The sequence below is a fragment of the Ovis canadensis genome, chromosome 3 (genome assembly GCF_042477335.2).
Source record: "Ovis canadensis isolate MfBH-ARS-UI-01 breed Bighorn chromosome 3, ARS-UI_OviCan_v2, whole genome shotgun sequence".
NCBI lineage: Eukaryota > Metazoa > Chordata > Mammalia > Artiodactyla > Bovidae > Ovis > Ovis canadensis.
The window spans coordinates 38,052,147-38,066,148 of NC_091247.1; positions in this window are offsets into that span (position 1 = coordinate 38,052,147).

A 14,002-nucleotide genomic window follows, 5' to 3' on the forward strand; every position below is an offset into this window, starting at 1 on the left:
TAAAACAAGATCATGCAGATGAACAGAGGCTTGCTAACCAGGGTGCAGATATTAGCCAACGAAACCTAAAGACATGCTGTCTGGCCTGAGCGCTTCCTTGGCTCCCCAGAGGAAATTGGACCTCTCTGTCACATTCTTCAGGTCAGGATCCATTTGAACTCAGCAAATCAACAGTCAGAACCTCAATCTTCACCTTGCCTTATTGGCTATACCTGCCTTCTCAGTAGATGTTGGGGGTAAGAGAGAGCTTTATGATGGGGAGGAGGATCCCTGGTGCCCATGATCCCAAAGAGGGCTTAGAACAGTAATGAGCAGCAGCACTGGGTGAGACTCTGGTTTCTTCCATGCCTCGGGTCCCTGCCCTGATGTTCATTCAGATGTTTGCTGAGGACCTACTGTGTGCAGGCACAGCACCATGTCGTATACATACACGTGGTTGTTGACCCACCAGTAAGGGTAGAGTCAGGGCTCCGGAAAGGAAATGAAATAAGTACATCCCTGCTCACAGGTACTGTGGACCTGTAGAATCCTCCTACAGGGTGACTGATTCCTGGAGAGCTCTGGCATCTCGCCACAGCCCGCTGAGTTACCGAAGTAAAACTGGAATAGAAACCTAAGCTCCTTGCACAATGGCCCTGTCTACATGATAAAAAGCGTCGGATTGAAAAAATGATCAATATCATTCTCTTGACAGTCGGAACAAAAGAACAAGACTAAGAATCAGCCCTGCCTGATTTATCTTGGGCAAAGCTATCTTTCTTTTGTGTAACGGTCATTGTACAGTGTTCATGGTGTGCCAGATTTGGAATTAGAAAACCCAGAGGTGGCTGGGTTTGCTACCTCTTACCGTGTGGCCATGGGCAGACACTTTACCATCTCCCAGCTGTCTGGCTTACCTATAAAATGGAGATGACATATCCTGTGCCCACTCTCAGGACTCAAAGAGACAACGATGTGAAGCAACTTGAAAAAACTCTAGAGCAGGGAATGGCATTCTGTGATCCATGGGTCAAATCTGGCCCACCATTGGTTTTTGTAAACAAAGCTTTATTGAAACACAGCCATGCTTACCCATTTATATATTCATGGCTGCTTTTGCAACATACAACAGCAGTTGAATAGTTGGAACAGAGATCATATGACCCGCAAGTAAAAATATTTAAGGCCTAGCCCTTTCCCTCATAGTTCAGTCGGTAAATAATCTGCCTGCGAGGCAGGAGACCCGGGTTTGATTCCTGGGTCAGGAAGATCCCCTGGAGAAGGAAATGACAACCTACTCCAGTATTATTGCCTAGAGAATTCCATGGACAGAGGAGCCTGCCAGGCTACAGTCCATGGGGTCACAAGAGTCAGACACGACTTAGTGAATAAACCACCACAGCCTTTTATAGAGAAGTCTGCTTTAAAGCACTATCTAACCCAGATGGATTGTTGCTACATGGCGCTAGGCACAGGGGTAAGCTCCAAGGAGGAATTCACAGAATAAAATGTGGTTAATTGAATTAATCACTGAGAATTTATCTTAATGCAACAGAATTTTATCTCTAATTGATTCATTGGGTTTTTTTTTTTAACAGACTCTTAACATTTTGAGTTACATTTGTGTCTCAAAAAGACTTAAAGATATAGCTTGCCATTTCTCTCTGCTAAAGTCTGGTCTCTAATACATTTTTTACAGGTGATGACATCAGGCATTCCTGAGCAGATTTCAGGTGGCTTTGTGGGTACTGATGACGAATAGGAAAACCCATATCTCTATGTACAGATCATGATCGGTTCATGAAAGAGGAAATGATTTTACAAAATTAATGATTGGAAAGGATTTGAAAGTTTTTACCTTTTTAGACATCTGTCTGAATTTAGATTGCATTTTTAATAGAAAATCCCAAGACTTTGTCTTTCAGGAAACAATAAAGAACACAGTCCAACTATGAACTATTTTGAAGGCAAGAATAAGATTTGTTTCCTGGATTCGCAGAGCCCAGTCATGAACAAAGAAATGGCTGATATGTGTTTGCTGACCAGCTGACTGAATGAATGAATCAATGTTTCATTTGTAAAATGTAAAGAATCATAAAACCTGCCCTCCCCACCCCTCCGAGTATGAAGCTGAAGGAGAAAAGGACAGGAAAACTTTTTGTGAGACATCAACCATGTGACTGTTCTTCTGTTTTTCTGATCACATCCCTGGGACTGGTTTAGGCTGAGACTTGGTTTCAGTGGCCTCCCTAACAACACCCCTTCTCATACAGGTTGGCTGTAGGGGGTGGTATGCGGGATCTAAAGCAAAGTGCCCTGAGGCACAAAGTAAAATCAAGAGCAGCTTCAAAAAGCAAAGGAGTCTCCATAGCAACCAGGCACCTGGAGAGGATGCTGGGTTTGGGGTTGGTGGGGAGAAAAGGCCGGACGCTCCCTGCCTTCACTGGTAATGCTGGGGTAATTACATGCCTATGTGAAGATGTAAGAACTTGGCTGATGGAGTTCCCTGCCCGCTCTCAGCTGCCTCGTCTTCCATCTGACTCCGTGAGACACTACACTGCCACAGATCTTTGTAGAAGTGCAGATACCCCCAGAACGGGAGTGTACACCCTAAGTTTCCATGTAACTTTCCATGGGCTTAAGAATCTTCACTTGGCCCCTGCAGAAGGCAGACCCTGATATTAGTCACTCTTTGCAGCTGAACTCAACATCAGGCTAGAAGGAATTTGGTGTCCTGAGCAGCAGTTCCAATGGCTGTAGCTGCCCAGACTCACTAGGGTGAGCCCTGGGGCATCTTTTTCACACATCTTCTTTCACTTTCTTACAGGCTCTTAGACTGGAGCCTCATGGGGTCACGCTCTTGCTCTCTTGCCTGCTTCTGCTCTTAGAGTTCCCACCCCAGGAAACAGCAGCACCCTGGTCTTAGAGCCTGATTTCTCCACCATCTCCCACACTTCCACCATCTCCCATACTTTTGAAGAACCAACTTTTTTGATCTTTCTCCCTTCTCAACATTTCAAAACACATCTCAATAGGAAGGAGTTTTAAAACAGATGTAAATCAGTTCTTTTTTATTTTCAGAAGTATTTGCATCTGAAGAGAGTCACAGGCTTTGAACTGCATTATTTGATTAAATAAAAATAGATTTCCTTCCCCTCCTCCATACAGAGGGTGGCCTCAAACCCACGGGGGCTCTCGGGGTTTGGACCTCTTTCTGGGTAAACAACCCACAGCACACACCCTCTGCTCTATCCCAACACACCTTTCAGTCGCACACAAACACAAGATGTGTCTTGCCCTCTCTGGTTCAAATTGCATCCATTCTTCAAAGCTCAGCTCATTTCCCCTCATCCACAAAGGCCTTCTCTGGCCCTCAGGCACATTTTTGCTTCTCCTCACAGCTGAGTTACCTGACAGAGGCACAGAGTTTTTACACCTCAGGAAAGGTACTCTCAGGGCCTCTGAGCTTGTGTGACTGCATGAGAAGGAGACTGTCGTAAAAGGAGCAGCCATGAAAGAACAACCCTGAATCTGTTATGACCTGGCGGGGGGGGCGGGGGGGAATGATGCTGGGTAACAGCACTTCTGGCCCCCAAAATCCTTGGTCCTGGACTCGAGAAATGGATGGCTCAGGCTATGATTAGCACTACTCCAGAAAACCAAGCTATGCAGTTAGACACCCGGGCAACACTTTGGAAAAAGGAAGCCAATCAAAAACATCTTTGGGGGGACTCCCTGGCTGTCCAGTGGCTAAGAATCTGCACTGCCATTGCAGGGGGCACGAGTTTAATCCCTGGTTAGAGAACTAAGATCCCACATGCTGCACGGTGTAGCCAAAAATAAACAAATAAAAATAAATTTAAAATAACAATCCTTTGGAAAAAAATCTTTTTGGAAAAAAAATCTTTTGGGGAAAACTATCTGGCAGTCAGTATTAAAAGTAAACATATATACATCCTCTGACACAGCAATCCCTGGATATTACCTAATAGAAACTCTTGGACTTGTATACCACAAAACATGTACAAGGAAATTCATAACAGCATTATTCAAAATAGTCCTGAACTGAGAACTCCCCACAAGGCAATGAACATGGATAAATAATACTGGGGAACATTCACACAATAGAATGCTACAAAGCATGAGAGTGAACAGCCATGAACTACACCCAACCCTACAGATGAAAGTTACAAACTCAGTACAGAGGGAAAACAACCAGACATGGAAACTCTATGATTCTGTTTACATAACTTCAAAAAAAAGGCAAAACCAATCTATATGTTAGAAATCAGCTTGGCGGTTACCCTCGAGGTGGAGAGATTTGTCCCCCAAACAGTTGTGCAGCTAATAGTTATACCAATTCTATTCCTTCCTACTGATTGTTGCGATGGTCAGTAGAGAGATTTACAGTGGAAATTAAAGAGCGATAGATTCAACTTGTTAACCAAGTCTTTATTAGACTCTTCTCCATGGGCCCTCGATGGCAGGGGTGCAGGATGAATCAGAATTTCCGCTCTCAACTACATCACAGGCCCAGAGAGAAGGCTGTTTTCTCTTCCCTGTGAAGCTCACTCTGTATAATGGTCAGTACCCAGCCCACCCAAGAATCCTCACTCTCAAAAGTTAGAGATACCCTCCCACCCTGCCAGATCCAGAAGATCACCCCAGACTGAGACACTTGGGTTCACTTCACTAGCTCAAAGTTAGAATCACAGTTCTAGCCCCGAGCTCCTATAGACTGGACCTGGCATGTCTGGAACAAAAATATTTAACCAGTATCCAGTCTGTGTCTCGCAGTATCTCCCTCTGCCTTCATGGGACAGACAGACACGCTGAGCTGAGAGCTAACCACCTCCCTCCACAGCCATCGCCAGCCTCCGATGCCTAGAGGCCAGCAAAATGCTTCAGCATTGTAATTTCTAGATTTCTCGTCTAAGCCAAGGCCACCTTTTAGCACCACACTGACCCCTATCACGTGAGGGACCATTTCACTCTCGCAGAAGGTGAGCATCATCATCAGTGTTTCTTCACATCTGATTTCACAGAGGATATCAAGTCAACCTCGCTTCCTATTAGCACCCAGAGAGCAGCCTGCCTTCCGGAACATCAGACCCCACAAGGCCCGAGGCCCCTTCCAGCTCCCTCCTCAAATTGAGCAGGCTCAGAAGATCCCTGGAAGGGCCTGAGCGCTGGGAAATTACAGCAACTTACAGCATTGCTAACTCTACCAAATCACCATGGATGGAAATTAGAGCTGGAGGGACCCCAGGAATCACCCAGGTCCAAAGACCCCCTGATCTGAATGAGGAGACAGAGCCCAAAGGGCTGAAGTCTACTGTTCTTGGTTACACGGGTGAGCAGACGCAAAGCTGAGAACACAATTCAGATCTCCAGATGCCAGAGCTCTGCCTATATAGACACTCTGACCTGCAAAGTTCATATCAGGAAAAGCCACTACCTCTCCTTTTCTGGAATCCAGAACTCACAGAGGACCTGAGGGGCTCTAGGCTAGATTGGACCTACCTTTGAAGCCACAGAAATTTACCTGCACAGAAGATCTTGTTTCTTTAAGCAACTGGACAGGCTCTAATCCCAATGCAGATAGAACTCAGCTGCCAGAGATAGCTCCTTATATAACCAGTCCTTTCTAGGCACAGGTGTTGGGCTGAGTCTGAGTTCCCGCCTCCCGGAGCCTTGGCTCCTCCCCACCCCCGCTCCTTCCCCCTCCTGCCCAACTTCTCTGAAAGGGTGGGGAATGCCCCGGGCTTTGTGATGTTATCATACAAATCCAATCATTTTCTTGAGCTAACATAGGAACAGAACATGTTCCAGTAATGCCTTGAGAAGGGTTAGTCATCTTCTCACTTCCAGTCTCGGGAGGGTATGTGACGATATGGCTTAGAGCATTATTTCATTGCAGGAAATAACACAATTCTTATTTTCTTTTCCGGTCTTCAGAGTTTGATGCTGCAACCAGGGACATTTCCCGCTGAGGAGGAACTTTGCGACTCCTTTTTGCTATTGAAAGAGCCCCCCTTCCCTTCCCAAATCTACTCCCAAGTCCCACTAGTCTGCCAATTTGGTCTTTGTGGTTTTGACTACCGAAAGCTAGAAACTGTGACCCCTATTGACTGTTTCCTTCCATTTCATACTGGCTATCCCTCCAAACAATTCCTGTCACTCACGTGGCTGCTCTTTTATGAAGACATGTCCTGGGTGCCCACCATGACTTGCACAGATTTTCATCACAGTGTTTAAGACAGTTCTAGCTTGTCTGACTCCATGCACGCACATCTTGGATCCCTAGGCCCCAGAGCAACGGCTGGCACCCAGTGGGTACTCAATACCTGTCAATGGAATTAAAGGGCCCCTTGCCTCTAGAACTCCTCCCTCCTCTCCCTTCCTACCTGCTTCTCTGCAGTGGCCTTTAGCCCTGACTCGAATCTCTCACACCTTGCTCCTTCTGTGCAACTACCACCGCACTCACTTTAGCAATGTTTGTTGTTGTTTTTAGCCACTCGGTGGTGTCCACCTCTTTCATAACCCCATGGACTGGAGCCTGCCAGGTTCCTTCTGTCCATGGGATTTCCCAGGCATGAATACTAGAGTGGGTTGCAATCTTTCTGATTCAGGGATTGAACTCGTATCTTCCGAATTGGCAAGTGGGTTCTTTAGTGCTGACCACCAGGGAAGCCCCATTTCAGTAATACTGGTAAAGAAAAGAATACTGATAATATTAGCTGTTATGGGCTCGATATTTGTATCTTCCTCAAAATTCATATATGGAAACCTTATAACCCCACCTGCCTGAATGTGAAGTCACTTCAGTCATGTCTGACTCTTTGCAATGCTATGGACTGTGGCCCTACAGGCTCCTCTGTCCATGGGATTCTCCAGGCCAGAATACTGGAGTATTTGGAATAAGGAAAGAAACGAGTCTGCAATGATGTGGCCCTAATTTGATAGGATTAGTGTCCCTATAAGAAGAGACACGAGAGGGCCACACTCACTCACGTGCTCTCTCTCTCTTTCTGCCCTGAGGAAAGGCCTTCTGAGGATGCACTGAGAAATGCGCTTCTATGAGCCGAGAAGAGCATTCGCATCAGAAGCTGCCCCTGCCAGACTTCATCTGGGATCTCTATCTTCCAGAACCACAGGAAAACATATTTCTGTTGTTTAAGTTACCAGGTCTGCAGTATATTAGCATGGCAGCCTGAGCACATTAAAGCAACAGCCAACATTTACTGGCACGGCTGACATCCCAGATGCCATGCTAGGCACACTGCATGCAGAATCACTGAATCTTCACAACTTTTTACCATACCCATTTTACAAAGGGGAAACTGAGGCCCAGAGCAGTGACTTGATCAAGATAACTATAACTAGTACACAGCAAAGGTGTGGTGACAAAGTCCCAGGGATGTCATATTCCACTAACTTTTCATCATGTTGATCAAGAAAGTGTGTCTCCATCACTCTGAGTCAAATCCAAAGCTTCGAACCTTTGGCCAGACCTCATGTTTACAGAGCCATCCCCTCCTCATGATATCTGGTCTGAAAGTGGTGTGGGGTTCACAGGAGCAATGGTTTGGGGAGTCAAAAGACTAGGGAGTAAAATTCTGCTGGTTTAGTTAAGGAAAGTTTGATTTTCTTTTCTGAAAAATCAGTTCATCACCAATTTAAGGCTCCCATCAAGGCATGAATTCAAACATGTTTTATAAAATATACAGAGTTCATTATTAGAGAAATGCCAATCAAAATTACAATGAGGTACCACCTCACACTGGTCAAAATGGCCACTGTCAAAAAATCTACAAACAATAAATTCTGAAGAGGGTGTGGAGAACAGGGAACCCTCTTGCACTATTGGTGGGAATGTAAATTGTACAGCCACTATGGAGAACAGTATGGAGATAGATTCCTTAAAAAACTAAGACTAAAACTACCATACGATCCAATAGTTCCCTTACTGGGCATGTACCCTGAGAAAACCATAATTCTAAAAAACACATGTGCTCCAATGTTCAAGGCATCACTATTACCAAAGCCAGGACAGGGAAGCAACCTAGATGACAACTGACAGATAAACAGATTAAGAAGTTGTGGTAAGTATTTACAATGGAATATTACTCAGTCATAAAAAAGAATGAGTTTGAGTTAGTTTTAGTGAGGTAGCTGAACCTAGAGCCTGTTATACAGAGTGAAGTAAGTCAGAAAGAGAAAAACAAATATCATATATTAATGCATACATGTGGACTCAAGAAAAATGCTACTGATGAACATATTCACAGCAATCTAACCATTCTCTGCATTGATTCCTTTTTTGTCATAAGAGTAAAACAAGAAAATCAGAAACTGTTATACTAAGTGTTACTTCTGGCAGCACTATAGGTAGGGATTTAAAGTCCTAGCGTTTATGGCAACACCAAAGCTTCATAAAATAAATTGACAAGTTCTCCAATGTTTCTTCCTGCTTGATCATTATTCAGTTAGTTGTAGGTCTTTAAAACTAAGATCCAACAAAGAAAAGAGAAGGGATTTGATTTGTGAGTGGAAGAAAAGAGAAGGAAAAATTGGTGGTTCCATATACAACTTTTAAGCATTATAAATTTTTCCAAAAACCAAGATAATAAAAAGAAGCTTTGTGGGCTAGCTCATAAATTAAAAGTCATCTCCAAGGTTCCAAAGTAAATTCTAAGACCTAAGTTATTAATTTCTTCACACTGAAAATATACTCAGAATGTCATAGGAAAATATTCTTTAAGAAACTCACTAGGAAGTTTGAAAATAAAAACAGACAAGGTATTTTTTCAGCAGGAGGGTGTTTCCCTAAGTTGTCAGAGACTTATTTAGAATTTGAAGGACATTGATTTCTAACCCATAACCCGAGTGAACTTGAACTGTCAAGGTGTGCTGTATCTGGGAAGGGCTTGGGGAGGCCCCAGGAGTCATTCAGATCAGGGAGGCAGGGCAGGCATCAGGGCAGAATGGTCTGGAATGGGTGAGGGTAAAAGATGCAGAAATATACTGAGATCCAGCTCTAGGCAGGCAGCATCGGAAAGGGTCGAAACAGCGTGGCAACCTGACCACAGGGCGCAACTGGATTCCTGAAAAAGTAACGGATGTATGGCTGACCTCTGTCTCTTAAGGCAGAGGGTTTAGTGTGTGTGTTAGTCGCTCAGCCATGTCTGATTCTTTGCGACCCCAAGGACTATAGCTGCCAGGCTTCTCTGTCCATGGGATTCTCCAGGCAAGTTTACTGGAGTGGATTGCCATTCCCTTCTCCAGAGGATCTTCCCAACCCAGGGATCCAACCTTGGTCTCCTGCACTGCAGGCAGATTCTTTAGCATTTGAGCTATAGGGAAGTCATGGTTTAGGATGTAAGGCAATTGCTTATCAGAAAACCAAATAAGAAAAGAGCAGAATTATTGAACCAGATGTCAAGAGCCCATTAAATACCCAGATTAGGCCCTGGTTATTTCCACAGTCTTGGGGCAGAATGGGTTGCTAAATGATGTGAAATGGGAGCAGAACCAAGAGAACCCTCCATCACCCTCCATTCGGGTTACTATCTTCCCTACCTTACCTTCTCTGACCTAATATTGGTCCAGGGGAGCAAGTCTGTGTAGCATGTGGGATCATACTGGGCAATGCCTGGGACACATGTATTTATGACATATATATCATATATGGTACATAACATTTCAGTTAGACAGGAAGTGCATTTTGGCATTTCTCTAGCAAGTTCACAAAACATCCATTAATCTAGCATGCTGACCTCTTTTTTTTTTTTAACATGCTTTCCCCCATGACCTTTGGCAAGAATTTGATAACCTAACTCATGAAAAGATAGGCATGACTGATGACAGTTAAATTGTCAAATGCCAATGATTCAATGACAAAACATAGGCCTTGAAACCTAGAACTTCATCTATTAACAATAAGCCTAGGGGAGAACTTCTTCACATGATGGGCCTTCCTGGTATCCCCCTCAGATTATATAATTATGAAGTTATGAATTATTCTTCCAAAGACTGATCGAAGAGAGAAAATAAGCAAACAAAAAAGTCTACTTTATGATTTGCTTTTTCATTTCTTTTTTAGCTTCTAGTCTGGTTCCCAGACAAATAAAAATGTTGTCTAGACTTTTTTCTTTCAGTGCCTCACAGGGTGCATTTCTTGTTTTCTGCTTCTATTCTTAATTGTGTTAGGAATTATTAAACTTGTCCAAATTGATACACAACTACAGAACATATTGCCATTCTTCTTCTCGACCTTTATTTTGTTCCTGACATCACTTTCCTGTGAGTGTCTCACAATTGTGCCTCTACTTATCTATTGGTGTGGGTTTGTTTATTTTCCATTTGACTTGTACCCTCGACTATAGCTATCGGCAGTACATTTGTCTGCCATTATATTGCTCGTGGCAGGGAAAATTAATTGCTAAGGAGAACAGTGTGGTTTCTATATTTCCTTCCAAGAGGTAGTGGCAAGGTTTCTATCAAGAAAGAAGCTCTGATGGTAAATAAACCATGACTAATCTCAGGGATACAAACTGAGTAAGACATGGTGCCTAATCCATGAAAGAAAGGGGATCCAAGAAGATCCAAGAAAGAAACGGGAAAAATTCCCAAGGCCAGTAGCATCCCACCCAGGGTGATGACTCCATAGAACTGCTGATACAGTAGCTCTAATTCTTGAGAGTTCTGCCATACAAGACCCTCTAAAAGTGGTGTCTCTAGCTTGGAGGCTTCCAGGTCGCCAATCAAAGGGAACCCTCACCTTAACAATTGTGTCTACTAGCTATCCTCAATCTTGCATTTTCTTAAAATAAGGGTTTTTCTCTACATCAAAAAAACAACAGGCTTTTATGGAATATGTGGACTCAGGTTTTCAACAGGACATTGGCAGAGGTTTATATTGAAATATATTTTTCTCCTATGGGCTTAGAGGAGCTAAAAAGCCTCTTGATGAAAGTGAAAGAGGAGAGTGAAAAAGTTGGCTTAAAGCTCAACATTCAGAAAACGAAGATCATGGCATCCGGTCCCATCACTTCATGGGAAATAGATGGGGAAACCGTGGAAACAGCGTCAGACTTTATCATTTTGGGCTCCAAAATCACTGCAGATGGTGACTGCAGCCATGAAATTAAAAGACGCTTACTCCTTGGAAGAAAAGTTATGACCAACCTAGATAGCATATTCAAAAGCAGAGACATTACTTTGCCGACTAAGGTCCGTCTAGTCAAGGCTATGGTTTTTCCTGTGGTCGCGTATGGATGTGAAAGTTGGACTGTGAAGAAAGCTGAGCACCGAAGAATTGATGCTTTTGAACTGTGGTGTTGGAGAAGACTCTTGAGAGTCCCTTGGACTGCAAGGAGATCCAACCAGTCCATTCTGAAGGAGATCAGTCCTGGGTGTTCTTTGGAAGGAATGATGCTAAAGCTGAACCTCCAATACTTTGGCTACCTCATGCAAAGAGTTGACTCATTGGAAAAGACTCTGATGCTGGGAGGGATTGGGGGCAGGAGGAGAAGGGGACGACAGAGGATGAGATGGCTGGATGGCATCACCGACTAGATGGACGTGAGTTTGAGTGAATTCCGGGAGTTGGTGATGGACAGGGAGGTCTGGCGTGCTGCGATTCATGGGGTCGCAAAGAGTCGGACACAACTGAGCGACTGAACTGAACTGATGGGCTTTTTAGGGCTTCCCTGTTGGCTCAGACGGTAAAGAATCCACCTACAATGAGGGAGACCTGGGTTTGATCCCTGGGTTGAGAAGATCCTCAGGCGGAGGACATGACAACCTACTCCAGTATTCTTGCCTGGAGAATCTCCATGAACAGAGGAGCCTCAGGGCTACAGTCCCTGGGGTTGCAAAGAGTCGGACGTGACTAAGTACTCAAACACTTGGCACCACGGTTCCATGGAAGCATTTGTACACGCCTTTCAAAACATAGAAGATCAACTATCCTTTTAACCCAAGAACCTGATCTCTGAAGCCTGAGTGTCTGGACTTTCAGAGATGAGGCAGCAGCTCTGAAAACATTAGTCACTTAGTCACCCTCAGGTCTGAGCCTCCTGAGTACCTGTCGTGTTTTACCTTGATCTGCCCTTTCTAGGATTTTGGAGTCCGTGTCCTAGAGAGAGCTTGCGCTTAGAGCCAGAGAAACCTGGAGTTTGAACCCAGCTCCAACCACTTACTGGCTCAGCTTTAACACCTCAGTTTTATCTACAAAATAGGGATAATATGCACCTTGTAACATAAGTGGGAAAATTCAACTATTCATTTCATAATAAATACAAAACATTAGTCCAGTGGCCAGTCCATAATAATAAGTAAATTGTGTTAAAATAATAATTATGATTGTTCTTTAATGATTGGATTTAATGGCTACAGAGAGCTTTAGGAAACTCTTAACCCCTGGGCCTGAGTGTGAGCTGCCTACAGCATATCCAGGGAAAGCTCAGACAGGAGACAGGAATGTTTAAGATTACTGGCATACAGATGGTAACCAAAATCTTGCAAGTGGGTAGTATCACAGTAGTAGATTAATTATTTCTGGCTCGTCCTATACTCATATTCTTTGCCCTCGCAGGGAATAGTTCTCCAAATACAACTTTAAAAATCTCAGTTCCTAAAATTATTCATAATGCAACATATGAATGTGATTGGTTCCCTTACTGTTAACCATACCACACCAGACTGCATCTGGGTATATCAATTGGTTTACCTACACTTCATAAAAGCTGTGGCGCATGCCCTGCTCTGCTTCGTTCTAGGGACTAAGTTTCTGCTCTCCTCTCTGGGAGAATCATGAGGTTGAATTGTCATGAAAACGAAGTAAGCCATCTGTCTAGGAACAACTATCATGGTGCCCACCATTATAGCAGGCTTTCAGGCAGCACTGATAGTCCTCATCTCCTGTGTTTGTGTTCATGCAGCTCAATCTTATAATTATTTTTGGCAGCTACATTTAGTGTTGACTCACACTGAGTTTGCTGTCAATGTAATCTCATGTCACATGTTAAGACATGTGAGTTCTGTCTTATCCTACAAAAGGAAAACCCACTGAGAAGATCCTAGACTGAGCTTCAGTATCCTTATGGCTATCATAGATTTCACTCCCCAAACCTATTGCTCCTCCTGTGCTCTCAGTTTCCATTCACAGCATCACCATCTACCCAGGCTTCTAAGAAAGAACACTCAGAGCACATAACACAAATATGTAATTATGTATATAAAGTTCTCTATATACAAAACACAGTTCAGTTCAGTTCAGTTCAGTCAGTTGTGTCCGACTCTTTCTGACCCCATGAATCATAGCACGCCAGGCCTCCCTGTCCATCACCAACTCCCGGAGTTCACTCAAACTCACTTGCATAGAGTCGGTGATGCCATCCAGCCATCTCATCCTCTGTTGTCCCCTTCTCCTCCTGCCCCCAATCCCTCCCAGCATCAGAGTCTTTTCCAATGAGTCAACTCTTTGCATGAGGTGGCCAAAGTATTGAAGGTTCAGCTTTAGCATCATTCCTTCCAAAGAACACCCAGGACTGATCTCCTTCAGAATGGACTGGTTGGATCTCCTTGCAGTCCAAGGGACTCTCAAGAGTCTTCTCCAACACCACAGTTCAAAAGCATCAATTCTTTGGCGCTCAGCTTTCTTCACAATCCAACTCTCACATCCATACATGACCACTGGAAAAACCATAACCTTGACTAGACGGACCTTTGTTGGCAAAGTAATGTCTCTGCTTTTGAATATGCTATCTAGGTTGGTCATAACTTTCCTTCCAAGGAGTAAGAGTCTTTTAATTTCATGGCTGCAATCACCATCTGCAGTGATTTTGGAGCCCCAAAATAATAAAGTCTGACGCTGTTTCCACTGTTTCCCCATCCATTTCCCATGAAGTGATGGGACCAGATGCCATGATCTTCATTTTCTGAATGTTGAGCTTTAAGCCAACTTTTTCACTCTCCTCTTTCACTTTCATCAAGAGGCTTTTGAGTTCCTCTTCAC